We start from the raw sequence: 15,420 nt of genomic DNA, 5'->3' as shown, positions 1-15,420 counted from the left end.
TTCATTGAGAGCTTGATTCAAATCTCAAAGAAGCTCTTGCAATTCTTTTCGAATTTATACCTCTTTGAATTTTTCTAACACACCCAGTTTGAGAATTTTTTTAATTCTTTGATTCACATGCCCTAGATAAAAGAAAACATGATTGGAAATTCTAAAACCACGACGAAAGGCACTCCCTACGTGCCCGAATTTGGACCAAAGAATGGAACTAACGGGGAGGTCCCGGCTCTGGCCTCACACTCTTCCGCTCCTTATGGTGGAACACAGAGCCTGGGCGATTGCTTGGTACTGGTTCGATCCCACCCCATCTCCTTGTCCATTAACGATTAACAATTTAACTCACTAGCGGTATCATTTGTCATTAAAAAAAAAAAAAATCATTAGGGTCGATATGGAGATCCACAAGTGAAGCTGCATTTTGATTATGCAAAACGTGTTATTTATGTGTATTTCCCACATAATAGTAACAAGTAAAGCTTAGAAGTTACAAGGAGAGTAAATTACACAAAACGACCTCAACTATGGGTTAAACCACAACCTCATACCTCATGTTTTAAAAATTACAATGTCATACCTCATCTTATAAATTTGTTACAATATCAGACCTCTGTCAGTTTTTCTGTTAAATTTTATGTTAAATGCTCCAGCCCAACTCAATTAAAAACTTAATTAAATATTAAAAAATAAAGGCCAAATTTTTTTTGTGGTCCCTTTGGTGACACGACACTTTCAATGTAACCCACATGGTGAAAAAGTTGTTAATTAAATCCTCGTAGTGAGCCTTGTTAGCAATTGAGGTCCAATCCAAACTTTTGTTAGTCTTCTGTTAAATAAACTCATGTGACTATTACATGGAAGGGTCAAATTCATCATTTCAATCCAAATTACATTGTATGTGGTGGACATCTAGTATGACTTAAAAAAAAAAAAAAAAAAAAAAAAGAACTTAAACGCAGTGAAAGTAAATCTATAAAACCATGTCAATAGCTAGGAGAAGAGGTGAATGGGAAGTCACGCCTAATTTCTTAGGTATGACTTTGTTTGGAAATCCTAATACTTTTAATAAACTATTATTATTTTTTTTTTTAATGCCAACACGTCTTTGATCATGAGTTAGAGACTTAGTCTTATTTGAATTTTAATTCTTGTATCAATTTGTACCAGTCTGCATATGTGCCTTTCAATTTTGTCTTTAATTGGTAGTGTGGTTTGATGCAAGCTGTAGTCTTGCAGTACACAACCTTTCAATGCACCTTGGAGACCTCCTGAAATGACCTCTGCAATATCATCAAAATGCTAAAAATCCTTGGAGACCTTCTGGAATGGCCCCAATGCAGAATATGCAAAATCAACAGATGAAAAAGCACAATACCTTGCAAAAAAATAAAAATAAAAATGATGAAGCGAAGGGAATTTATTTTGATTTGTGAAAAACTAGATTATTTGTTTATTTTGTGGAAAACATTTTTAATGACTTTTTGTTATGATGAGCCACAATATATTGTGGAAGACATACTTCTATCTTTTTCTTTTTTTTTTTCTTTTTTCTTTTTGGGTTGGATATATGCTTTTGTCATTAGTGTGCAAAATACATTATGGTATGAGAAATGATGAAGTTATTTTTTCTTTCGTCAATGGTTAATGTAAATTATCTCCACTTTGTTTCAATTTGCTTTGTGCACTGGAATCAGATGCCAACTCACCAGAGAAACAAGTGTATGTCATAGCTCGCCTAGAAAGAACACACATATACGGTATACAAGTCATGCTAGATGTCCATGGAATAGGATGTAGTTTGGATTGAAATGATGAATTTGATTCATCCACGTGATAGTCACATGAGTTTATTCACCACAAGGATCACATTGAAAGTGTCGTGTCACAACATAGACCAAGAAAAAAAATGGCCAAAAATAAATATTATATTATTTAAACATTTTCCCCAATAAATGTAGGACCCACCCCTACAAACCCACCACCCTCACCCTTCTTCCCCTGTCCCCCTGTCTCCCCCAGTCCACCGTTCTCCCCTAACCTTTTTTCCTTCACCACCAAAACCAAAGCCCCTCCCAAACCTCCGCCCTCGTCCACCAATCACTACCTTCTCTCCCTGGACCACCCAGCTCGAATGGAGTCTCAGTGGACCACCCAGCTCAAACTCCTCTCTTACCTCCAATCACAAATCGTCCCCTCCACCTTTCTTGGACCCCAAACTCAACCCCACAAACCCGATTGAACTCATTCTCCCTTTGACCCCAGAACACTAGTGTAGCCGCCTCCTGTCCCCTGAGGAAGACGAACATGAAAAAAACGAAGAAGCCTTAAAGCCTTCCCGAGCTTCTCGCCACTCTAAGTCCCTGTGGGAATTCATTTCCTACTCTAAAATAGTAGCCCAAGAAACCTTCATCGATTTCAAGATCTCCAAAGCCTTGCAGCAATAATCAATCCCCAGTGTCGTTGCCTAAGATGATGCTAGCTCTGAATTCGAATCTAAACCGGAATCCGACACACAGGTATGTTGCTTGTTGATTTTATTGAACTTTTTCATTAAATCAGCTCAATTTATACAAATTTATTTAAATTAATCATTGTCGGTGTTGGGAATTTAGGAAGATTAGGAAGATTGTTGTCGTTGCCTAAGACTTCCGCAATGTCGTTGCCCAAGATGATGCTAGCATGATTGTATGCGCAAAGATTGACAAACACACCACCGCGTGTTCGAAATATAAGGGAAATAAAAAGATGGATGCACGTCGATTTGCTTGTGGTGGTGGCAAAGGAGTCAAAGGGGCGTAGCAACAGAGCCCATCCAGTTTGCAAAATTTCAGTATTTGATTTGTTTGAGTAAATTAACAATATTGGGGACCAAAATGGTAAAGTAATAGGTAGTCAATAATTTGGGTTGAAGAGCAGCAGGGAGAGAGGGTGGTGATTGGCAGGTGAGGTAGGCGACGGGGGAGTGAGTTCTGGTTTTGGTGGTGAAGGAAGGAAGGTTCAGCAAAGACAGATAGATTGAGGAAGAAGGGTGAGTTTGTAGTGGTGGGCTCCGCATTTTTTAATAAAAATATAAAAATATTAAAATGATTTAACTTTTAATTTGTTAATATTTAATTAATTTTTTGATCTAATTGTGCTAGGAAGTGGGTCCTGTCTCAAGTCACGTCAGCATTTAACAGAAAAATTAACAGAAAAATTAAAAGAAGTTTGACATTGCAACAAATTCGTAAGATGATGTATGACATTGTAATTTTTTAAATATAAGGTATGAAATTGTGTTTTGACTCATAATTGAAGTAATTTTATGTAATTTACCCTTACAAGTATTATCTTTTATGTGAATGCAAATGCTGCCCAACTCACCCGGTTGTATCCATACATCCCATGAGATTCTAAAAGCTTAGTAAGGTACTAAGGTTGGTGAGTGTGATTTTACAAGAGTGGAATATTGATAAGATTTTCCTTGCACCTAACTCCATGCCCTAAGATATCAGTGTTGTGTATAAAAAGACCACATAGCAGCCTCTCTCTCTCTCTCTCTCTCTCACTCTCTCTCTCTCTGAGTCAAGTGCTGCCCCTGAAGTGAAAGCCGTCCAATGAAAATTCGGCCTTCCAAAACCCAAAAATCAAGTAATATGGGTTTTTGAAATTTGATCCAACGGTTAAAAACAGAGAAGTTAGTAAAAACTTTTAAAAGCTATAATAATTTTTGACCGTTAGATCAAATTTTAAAGACCCGAATTACTTGATCTTTGAGTTTTGAAAGAAGAGATCCGGAGAAAATCTTTTTCCGATACAGCCAATATAAATTGATTGATATGGGATGCTGACTGGCCAGTAGTTCTACTGATGGACCCAATGATGTGGCTCTCACTTTACAGGCTGGGATTTTTGTTTTCAAACACCATTTTAAGGTCATTGTTTACTTTTATGGTGTTTATCCTCACTAGATTGTAATTATATCATTAGGGGCAATTATTTGTCTCAAATGTTTATCATCATATAATTGTGATGAGTTTTGGCTCAACTGGTAAATAACTTTTAAACATGCACAGCAAGAATCCGAATCTGGCCATCCCTTTCCCTTAAATAACATTGAACTCTTTAAAATGATACTTTATAAAGAAATAACCTTCTTAAAGTCATAAAAATTTTTGGTCCCAACTTAAGATCAGTTATTTATAGGAATAAATTTCGCATTATAATAAGTTATAATTTTTTTTGGTCCCATCTTAAGGAAACACACCCAACATGGTTATAATTTTTTTCTTAAGTTGGGTTTGATTCTCTCTTATAATTTTTTTCCTTATAGTTGGGGTTTGATGCTTTCTTTTTGCACAACTCAACACGAATAGTTTTAGTTAACTGATTTTTCATATTGATCTTGGGTGGCATGGTTAATTTGATAGAGAAAAATGAAAGGTATTCAGCACCCTTTACGTACACAACGAGGTCTTAGACATATTTGTTCTGAGTGTTTCGGAAAATTAACTTTTAAATTTTGCAACGAAAAATTAATAGATCTGCATCACTTATATTTTATATAAAGCTCATACTATTGATTAGGACGAAACATTATAGTTGGACCGCACTGTACCGTTTTAAGTTTTCTTTAAGACTCGTACGAAGAAGGATAATGTTAGAAAGACTAAATTTGTCGACAAAATTTGCAAACTAAATGACGTGTCACCAATTAAAAAATGAGCACGTTTATTAATGTTTAAGTAATAATTCAATCATCAACTTTTAAATCATTTATTTTACAAATTTTTTGTACAAATTTAATCTCTATAATATTACTCTACCAGAATGCTTTGTAATACTCTCATGACAAACTTACAAAAGCTAGTTGACACTCGCACAAAATTGACAATTGGCTACATAGGCTCATAGCATAAATGACGATTTTGATTCATGCCACGTGGCTGATCCGACGCCAATCAAAAGCCTTGTCGTTTTTTGGATTATAGTGGTGTCGGGCCATATACATTGATTGACAAGAAGGCTGTGGAAACGTAGGACCCAACAGAAACCTGCCAATTTGACGATTTGCGTGAATGAGAACTACGAGACTAACAACGCCCTTTTGCTCTTGCCAGTTGCCACAGTGGAAGACTCCATCTTGAGTTGGCTCTTGGAATTTAATTTCAGAAAATTTGACCAAATACTTTTCTTTTCTCTCACATTAACCCAATTAAAGTCTTCTAAAATAATACAATAGTAAGGTTTGGAAACGTACTTTCCTATTTATTGAGAAGGAGAAAACTCTTCATTTTCATGACGTTATTTATTTTACCGTAAAAATATTATGAATTAAAAAAAAAATTCATTCATTCTTGTATAATTATCTAAATGTTATGATAAATATTTTTATTAGATTTGAAAATTGTTTAGTCATTCATGTGTATTGAACAAATCGACAATTATAGAAATAAGTGATGAGCTATAAATTTCTTGTTTCATATAGATAATTGAACAATTTCCAAATCAAATGAATTTTCTTTAGATGATGGACAAGGGGAACAAACGTTTTTTTTTTTTTTTTACTATAATGAGTTTATGAATATATATTGATGAGACAACATATGGAATATAGTGTATAAGAGTGTTCTTCAATGAAAGGTTGTTTCTTAAATTTTAATATTTTCGAATTTTACATGATTTTACAATATTTTAATATCACTACACCATGATAGTATCTTATTTTAAATATTTTTACAAAGACATTATTTTATATTTTAAAATGCCAATGGAAATTATTTAGGGTAACTTTATTTGAACTCATAAAAGTACTAAGTTAACCCAAAGCCATTTTAATTCAAAGATACGAAGATAGATCCTTGTGTCACTGGAGATAGATCCTTGTGTATGGGAGCATGCACAATGGATGTTAAGTACCGATTCTTGTAATACTGTTCGGGTAGTTGATAAGCTAATCCTATGATTGTCTATTTTCTGGGTTGTCCACCTAAACCGCAGGTCGTTATAGATACAATAACAAAGCTATTTAAAAAAAATTCACTAGAAAGAACAGAGTTCTAAGATTTCATGTTCTAATGAAAAACAGAGATAAGGTGATCAGATTGTCGGAGGAATGAATGGTAGAGCTACAGAAATAAATTCCTCATCTACCAAATTAATGTGAAGGAATTAGCATTATTTTTGTTTACTAAGCTGTTGTTAAGGTTTTGGTGTGCAGCAGTATTGTACTGGAAAAATAGAGTTGCACATCAAAGAGATAATAACATAATATAAAATTTATATGGTTTGATTCTCATATTATTGAACTATATATTTTGTGATAAAGCTCAATACCTAATAATAAGTGATTATATTAGGGACAATATCGGTGATATTGGTTGATGGTTTATGTTGGACCTAAAAAGTTTATCATGGTATCAGAGTATGTTATTCTTCCGACGTGACTTGAGTTCAATTTCTTGAGCTTGAATTGGCTTTCTTAAGTTGAGATTTCAAAAAGTTGTGCAAGCTCCAATTTAAGGGTATCAATGAATACTTGGACCTTCAAAAATATGTGTCGGCTCTGGTTAATGAATTATCACCGGGCCCTTGAAAATTTGTGGTAACTGTGGCCCAATAAATTAACCAGTTTCAGATGTGGGAATTGGCTTCCCATGTGACCATATGTGGGATCACCCGTGAGGGGCGTGTTGGAGAATAGAGTCTTACATTGGGAATGATATATAACAAAGTAATATATACAATTTATCTTCTAATATTGCCGAAGCTTTTGTGATAAATCCTACACCTATTAATGAAGGATTAAATTAAGATATCAATAATGTTAGTTGTGAATCACGTTGAGTCTGAAATGTTTATCATGTACAGACGCTAATTTATATTTTAGTTTACATTTACATTTACATTTCAAGTTGGAATCAACTTCTTTGAAAAGAGTAATACAAAAACCAACAAAATACAACTAAAAGTTCACTTAAATAGACCCAGCTACCTTCAAAACTAAAACTTAATTACACCTAAAACCAAAACCTAATTAGTTCTCCAGTATCATTGCTTCCATATTGAGATCCAAAAGCAGCAACATCAACTTGCATAGACTTTGGATTTGAGTCGTCATATATATGATTCTCTTCATGTAAGAAGCCAATCACCATAAAATTGATTCAAAATATTCTCATCTTCCAACACACTTTTCTGGAGTGATGCTGCAAATACGTTCCTCCGACTCCAGCTTTTTCTTTTCATCTTTTACATATCCATATTAAAATTACTTCACTGGTTGTGCATATTATACTCGATTTTTATTACATAATTAAATGCCTAATTTGGGCAACCCTCCATGTGCAGAATCATCAGATCATATAATCGCAATTTTCAGAATACTTGCATAATACTCTTAAAAAATAAGCAAAAGTTATAGTTCTAATTTATTTTTATTTTTTTAAATACCAATTAATTATGACACAAGATATTCAAAAGTTGTAGTTATGTGAAATTTTCGTCATCATCTGGATTGTAGCCATGTAATTAAGGAATGAAATTGATAATTTGAATGACTTATTTCCATCAGAATAAATACATCTTCATGAAATGTTTAATTTTGTCATGCTCCTCTTTCTACCTTAAACTATTAAATGAAAAAGAACAAAGAAGAAAGAACATAAAGAATTTTTTCTTTTGGTGTTTTGTTTTTTGTTTTGAGGGTACTTCAATAAATCGACATGAGGTTTTGGCTATAAATAATAATGATATATTTTTTTAATTTAAGAGTTAAATTTCGACTATAAATGATAAATTCTCGTAACGAACATGATCCTTTTCAATATACTCGAATAGAACGCTTTGATTGTCGACATCCACTTGGGCTGTATATCCAATAATTTGGGAACAATTTTGGGCTATCAGATTGTTGACATTTCACCTATGTAGCTGCTCCTGAATGAATTATTATTGGTCATGCATTAATTTCTTTTATCATTTTGTCGAGCGAGGGAATGAAATGAATAACAATGGAGCAAAACTATAAAAATGTATATCTTTTTCAATCATTTATTCAGGATGCAGATTTTGTCCTCTGAAAAAAATAAATAAATAATCAATTTCTGCCAGTAAATTACAAATATTGTTGAAAGATCAAGAGTGCAATATCTTTTAGCTATACATGCATCTGAATTTTATGATGTTCATTTGTTTGATATTTCATTTTAAAAGAGTCGAGTGGAAACATATGAACCATATGTGCTGAGGATTAGATTTTGTAAGAAAGCAGATTTTGGAGCCTCACATATAAAAGATACATTTGTGCATGCAACTGTTTCGATCCATAAAAGATACATTGTATATGTGCATTTGACAAGAAATTTTGGTATACTTTGATGCAATAGCATGAAATTTTTAACGTCTTTCATCTTTGTATTTAGGTTCTACGGTAAGGGTTAGGGTTCATGTTACTCAATGCAAGCCATGCATGCATATACAGTACTCCACAACAAACTATGATATCTATAAAGGTAGACGGTTCACTATTGATATCTAAAGCCCTTCTAGATATAGTAAGGTCTTGATAAATTAATGTTCGATAAAGTAATATCTTCGGTTAAATAATAAAATCTTCTAGTCCTAATTCGGGCCAGTTACTAAAATAATAACGTCGCTAAATGCATAAGACATTAATTTTTTTCTGAAAAATCCTTAGAGACCTCACAAATATATAAAATGATAATGAAATGCATCAAAGAAATAACACAAAATTCATGATGATACTTCGAAATTTTTTACTTGGCAACTTCTATTTATTCTATTCCGCTATTTCTCAAAATACAGTCGTTTGCATTTTCTTTGTACGTCCTAATCTGAACTGACCTTACCTCTATTTTTTTGCATTACTTACACATACATTTGGTATATTTTATTTCATTTGTAGCAAGTAGGTATTCAAGGTTACTACCGCTCGAAAGGCTCTTTTGGAGAAATACTTGATCTTTTACATTTGATAGATTTACTTATCCCTTTAATTAGTATCCCAAATGTAATTCTTGATGAGTAATAATATGTGTTTGTAATTTGATTATAGTTGTTCTTTATATATCCGCGTTGGATTTATTTGTTTCTCTCCTGGGTTTGGGCGGTGATTTCTGTTTGTTCATATTTTAGATTTCAATTTGGGGATCTAGGGTTTTGGGTTTTTTCTCAACACATTGGAAATCGGCAGGCAGGAAAAGCTCCAGCAAAAGGCGTTGGCGAGGTGTCGGAGTTGGCAACGAGGTTGATTTGGGCGACAATGCGTTGCAGTTGCAGACGATCTAGGAGAGATGGGATTATAGGGGGTCTTAGCAATCCCATGGTGGAGCACGAGATCATAGTCCTATGTTAGCAAGGACTCTATTCCGAGCGAGTCCCAGCTAATCTCATTTCCTTTAATCCAAACCCACACCAAACATGAGACTATTGTCTTACTTAAGCCAGTCCCACTTTAATAACACGTACAAACGGGGCCTTTTAGTACCAAGGGGATTTAAGAAAGATCACTGGTATTAAAACCCACTACATTAACTAGATTTAATTTACATTCAAATGCAGTATTGCTAGCTCTGAAACACCTGAAATACATTTGCCTCTAATTAACTATGTCAGAATGTTTTTTTTCCGCTGAAGTCAATCTAGTTAATGCCAAAACAATTTCTCTATAATTAAGCTTTGAGGAGGTGAGCTACGCTAATAATTCAAAGGACTAAAGTGGTAGTCCTGCTTATTCCAAAGCAAATCACATCAAATATATTCATGGTTGTTCCATTATTTTGATCTTTGGCTTTAGGTAGCCCAGCAGCATTTCGATCATTTTAGTTTTGCCGGTACTTAGGGTGGCGAGATTTGACTAACCAACAACGTTAAGGCTTATGTAATAGGCTTCTAATAACAAAATTTCAACGAAAGCTGAGAACCATATATGTATATTTTTATAGGAGTGGTTGACATGATGTTCGAATTGAAAGGTTGGTGCTTGACTGAGTCCCAAAAAATGAATGGCTCTAATGAAGAAATGACCTTGTAGGGTGTGCAATTTAATGGGTGGTTAGCAAGTGCCATATTAACTTGCTAAAATTGGTTAACGTTCAATTACTCATGTATATTGGTATATGCACACACATATATATGGCAAGCTATGTTCTTTTGCCAGACTTATATTATGAGACTTAGGTTTCTTTTGAAAGAATTGTTCTCATGCTCAACCCTATTCACATAGGCCACATTCTTTGCCTGTTTTTCTAACTCTTGGATTTAGTAACTAAATCGCAATTTAAGGGATAAAAAGCGAAAAAAGTGCAGGAGGAGAAAATGGGAGTGTGAACTCACTACCCTTGACACAAAAAAATCTCTCTTTCTATTTAGCTTAAAAGATACGGGCTTCCTTAGTAATGAATTTCTGCACAATAATGTTATTTGATTGTAGAATCTGTGTACATTCGAATCTATCTTTTATTCTTTCAGTTTATCAATTAAGATAACAATTATATATATATATATATATATATATATATATATATATATATATATATATATCAACTATTGAGAATGAATCTCACATTGATAGGAGAAATAATTTTGCATGGAGTTATAAGTAAGTCAGGCTAATTCTCATATTGCCAATTAGTTTTATGGTGAAACTTCAACTTTCTTCATGGTATTAGAGTAGGTTGTCCAACGTGTAAAGCTCAACGACCATACGTGTTCCACATCACTAGATTTGTGTTGTCCATGTGTTAGGCTTGAAAATTCGCCACACGTGATGGGGCGCATTGAGAATGAATCCCACATTTATGGAAGAAAATACCTTGCATGAGTTTATATGTAAGTTGGCTACTCCTTGTATTGTCAATTAATTTTATGGTGAAATTTCAACTTTCTTCATCATCTTATGATTAAAATGGCAAAGTCCAATGATCACAGAAAGCGCAAGTAAATAGTTATGAAATATTGTACACATTTTAGAATTGCATGCCTACATTATAAACCTCTCGTGCATGTCTATTGGTAGTTAATTAGGAAATCAACTGGCTCTTGGCTAACAGTACTTTCTTCATTCACGTTAGAAGAAGTATCGAGTTCTAATACTCTCCCCAATATCTCCCAAAAAAAAAAAAAAAAAAAAAAAACATGACAACTATGGAATCGCGCAAAAAATCAACACACACACATAGCTAACTAATTGAATTAACATGGCTATTCAATGAAGGAGGAGTTTCTCCTCAAGATGCATCGTTACTGATTGATTCACAGAACTCTTTGAAGAGATAATCTTTACAAAATGATTTATAATATGAACAGTTCTAATTATAACATGAAATTTTGTGAATCGATCAAAAAGTATCTTGAGGAGGAACTCCTTCTCAATCTTAAGGAGCCAATCTTTCATCCTAACTAATCTGTCTAAACGCTCTCATTCGTGTTCTCAATTGAATTATCCTATGTATATAGGATTGTCGGGTAAGAATTATTGTGAGTATCAATAACTTGTCAATTAAATCTCGAGTAACTTATTATTTGACTTGATATTTTAGTGATATTGCAGCCTAAAATGACTAGAATAATAGTCTTAACTCTGATTAACAAATTGCATAATCCCTATTTGGTGAGACTTGATATGGTAGGACAACAATTTGATCTAATAGTGATTTGGTGTATCTTTCTATTCACTATAACAGGCGGTTTCTAATTACTGTGTATAGGATTGGCCATGCTCTCACATATGTGTTCTAAGTTCTAACATGTGTTACAAGAATATATAGTTTGGAAATAGTAGAAAACATTCTTATGCATGCGCCGATTTCTCTTCTACAGATAAATTAATTGTAATTGGTTTATTAAGTCTGTGATCCTAATGTCTTATTGTTACTATGATTTCAAAATATATCTTACATGTCGAACACGCTTATTGCAATATTATCCCAGTAAGAGCAATAGTACTCAATCAGGTAGTAACTACAAACAACTGTGAAGTGCAGGGCATTGATTCTAACATCTTGTCGTGGGGTCTGGAATTTGAGCTATGAAAGTGCAGATTTAATTAGCACCCGACCCTAATTCATTGTATTTTTCCAGATTTTCGACGAGCATGGACAGCCCCGCATGCTCATGTCCTTTTTTTTTGGACGTAAGAAATTATCAAGTTTGAAAGAAAGATACCAACCATTTGTTTTCGTTGTGAGGCTGCAGCTGAACCTGTGTTAATTGCATGTTTGATATTTCCATGTACGAATGGATAAGAAGGTAAGGTTACCTAGCTGGAGCTGGCTTGACAAGTTCTATCGATTTTGCATCATTGTGATGCTTATGGAATAACCACCTTAATTATAGTCATAAGCTTTTATTTGGATGGTTTTTGATAAACCTATTATTCCTACATGTACTCCAAGTCAGCAATCCACATCCCTGCAGTTTGAATCACCTAAGTCTCGCTCACCAAGTCAAAGTCACAGTTTGGATAACTCAAGGACTCTTCACCAGATAGAGAACCAACGCAGTCCTTTCTCTTCTTAGACTCTATCAGTTTATATTTGTAATTTGAATTCACTTGTAATCCGCCATACGTTTATAATGTAACAGACTTATCTTGTAATCTCTATATAATGAAGTCAAAACCTCACTCATCATTAACTGAGTTGAGCTTATGCAATCAGTCTTTACAACCCTAGCTTAAATTCTTTCATGGTATCACACAGCTAAAGTCTAACGACAGAAACTAATTTTTTTCCCCTCTCACATGGCATCTTAATCTTCCTCTCCCATTCCCCTACCAAATGCCTCCAATTTCCTCACGATCAAACTTGATCGCACCAACTACCCACTCTGGCAAGCCCAAATGCTACCTCTCATCCGAAGTAGAAACCTTGTTTCATTTGTAGATGGAGCCAGTCAGTGTACTCCAGCATTTCTAATAGATGTGGATGGCAACATCGCTGACACATTCAATCCTGACTTTGACACCTAGATACAACAGGATGCCATTCTTATGTCCTGGATCAACTTTTCAGTTCACCCCACCATACTTGCTGCTTTAATTAGGAAAACTAGCTCCCATTTTGCTTGGATAGCACTACATGACCGATATGCTTCTCAGTCAACCGGTCGCCTCATTCAGCTTCGAAGTGAGTTGATGAATATTCACAGAGGTGATTATTTCATTTCTGAATTTTTGGATAAAACTAATTGTCTAGCAGATACCCTCTATCTTTCTGGTGCTCATGTTTCAGACTTTGACATCGTCGCAATGATTCTTAATAATGTTAGGCCTGCTTATGAAAGCACGGTTGCCTCCGCCCAAGCTCGTGACGAGGTAATCACCTACAGTGCTTTGGAAGCACTTCTTCTTAGCGCTAAAAGAAGACAGAAAATGCATTTTGCATTTACTGCTAACACCGGACCTACTGCCTTTGCTGCAGTTCACAATGGCGATCATGCACCTACTGGTTTTTGAGGACACGGATCCTCTTTTGGGTTCCGAGGTAGCAACAGTCCCAATGGTGGTCGTGGCTTTTCGTACCGACCATACAACTCACCAGGCTCTCATTATGGGCCTCATCAAGGATCATACCAAGGATCTCACTCTCGCCAACCTGATGGTCTTCTCAGTAATGCTCCCTCTCAAAGTCATTTTCCTACTGGTTAGATTCAATGCCAAATCTGTAATAGATATGGCTATTCGGCAATTAATTGTTTCAATCATCTGAACATGTCCTATGAGGGGCGTGTTCCAGTGCCAAAACTTCTAGCATATGCTACTGGTGTTCCACCTGCATCTGCTAATGCTCCAGCTATCTAGAATTGGCTTTTCGATTCCGGAGCCAATGCTCACATAACAAATGATCTAGCCCAAGTGTGCAATCCTCGTCCTTACAATGGCACTGATCAAGTGAATGGCGTAGTCGGAGGAACATGTTTGAAAATTTCTCATGTTGGTAACACTTGCATTCGAACACCCCAAGCCAATTTTCATCTATCAAACACACTACTTTGCCCTAATGCATCCACAAATGTTATTTCCATTCATAGATTTACCAATGATAATAATTGTTCCCTAACTTTATACCCAAACTCATATCATATTCAGGATCTTCACACGGGGAAGATGTTTTTCCACGGCCATAGTAGAAATGGATTCTACCCCTTCTCCAGTTTTTCATCATGCAATAAAAGAGTCTCTACATTCATAGGTACAAGAGTGTCCAACTCTATTTGGCACTGTAGATTAGGTCATCCGTTGATGTGTTATAAACTAGCACACAAATTAAACCCTCTTATTGATAATTGTAGTAAAGATGTAAGTAGGGATCGTTCTAGGCCGAGGATTAGGAGGGATTGCTAATCTACTTAAAACTGACTCAAAAACACAAAACTAGGCTTTAAAACACTTAGCTAGACTCAAAGAATTCAAAACAAACTAAATAGACTCAAAACAGCACACAACAATAAAAAAGACTCAAAACGGACTCTAGGACTTACTTTGGACGAAAATTGAATTGGTTTTGACTCAAAACACTTAAAAACAAAAATTAGGATAGATTCTAACTAATTTGACACAATAAAGTAAGGGGGATTGAGTTTTTGACGAATTTAAAGTTTAAACAAATAGATTTGCATAACAAACTAAGGGAATACGAATTTGGTGAATTAATGGGTGACAAGCTAGCTAGAGGGTCCTTCTCCACAAATGACACACTTGCATACAAATTGATTTACAGTTGCTTTTTCAATAAAACATGAACCTCAATGCCCTAGATTGACCGTGACATCACTAATTAACCCTCGGATTTTCCTTAAGTCATTCATTGAATTGGATAGACAATGTATCGGCAACCAAATTATTCTTCCCAAGTTCCCTACATGAACTGCATAATAGAGACACAAGCAAAGATCATTAAGCTTTGTGAAAATCATAAGTATTGACAAGGTATTCGTAACTATGACATCATGATACTCATGCCAGGAATTCAACTTAACACGATCATGACCAGCGACCTTCACTACTTATGAATATAAGTTTGTAACAATTATGTGAAATTCCCTTATATTCTAGCATCAAATTCATGCATGCAAACTAAGTAGGCCTCCCTAATCAACATACAAGAATAAGTTCTTAATCCAACAGTTAAGTAAATTGCATTCACGATTTATGAAATCACAACTGGAATTAATCAATTCATATTGAAAATATAATCATGGTTTCAAAGTCTCCTCTAGCCAAAATGAAATTAGTTCCTCATGTTCACAACAAAACAAAGAAAACTTAAATTAAACATTGAAAACAAAAGATGGATTACACCTAAGAACGCTCCAACAATCCAATCTTGAATGGCAAGCATGTCCCAAGGTCCTCATTCTTCTTTAATGTGGCACAAGGTGTGGGTGAAGGTTTGAGTGATGATTTTTATGAAAGAATGGTTG

General features: G+C 34.7%; 1 long non-coding RNA gene across 1 annotated transcript; it reads left to right on the top strand.

Annotated features, from left to right (window-relative positions):
• Nucleotides 1–1,985: 1,985 nt before the first annotated feature.
• LOC137718837 (uncharacterized) lies at nt 1,986–3,288 on the top strand. Its single transcript, XR_011065937.2, has 2 exons — nt 1,986–2,513; nt 2,610–3,288. It is a non-coding gene; the product is annotated as an uncharacterized LOC137718837 (long non-coding RNA).
• Nucleotides 3,289–15,420: the final 12,132 nt, after the last annotated feature.

Source organism: Pyrus communis, chromosome 15 (genome assembly GCF_041283825.1).
Source record: "Pyrus communis isolate YQ-2024b chromosome 15, ASM4128382v1, whole genome shotgun sequence".
NCBI lineage: Eukaryota > Viridiplantae > Streptophyta > Magnoliopsida > Rosales > Rosaceae > Pyrus > Pyrus communis.
The sequence above is the reverse complement of the archived record's forward strand: the minus strand, read 5'-3'. Positions and strand labels throughout refer to the sequence as shown.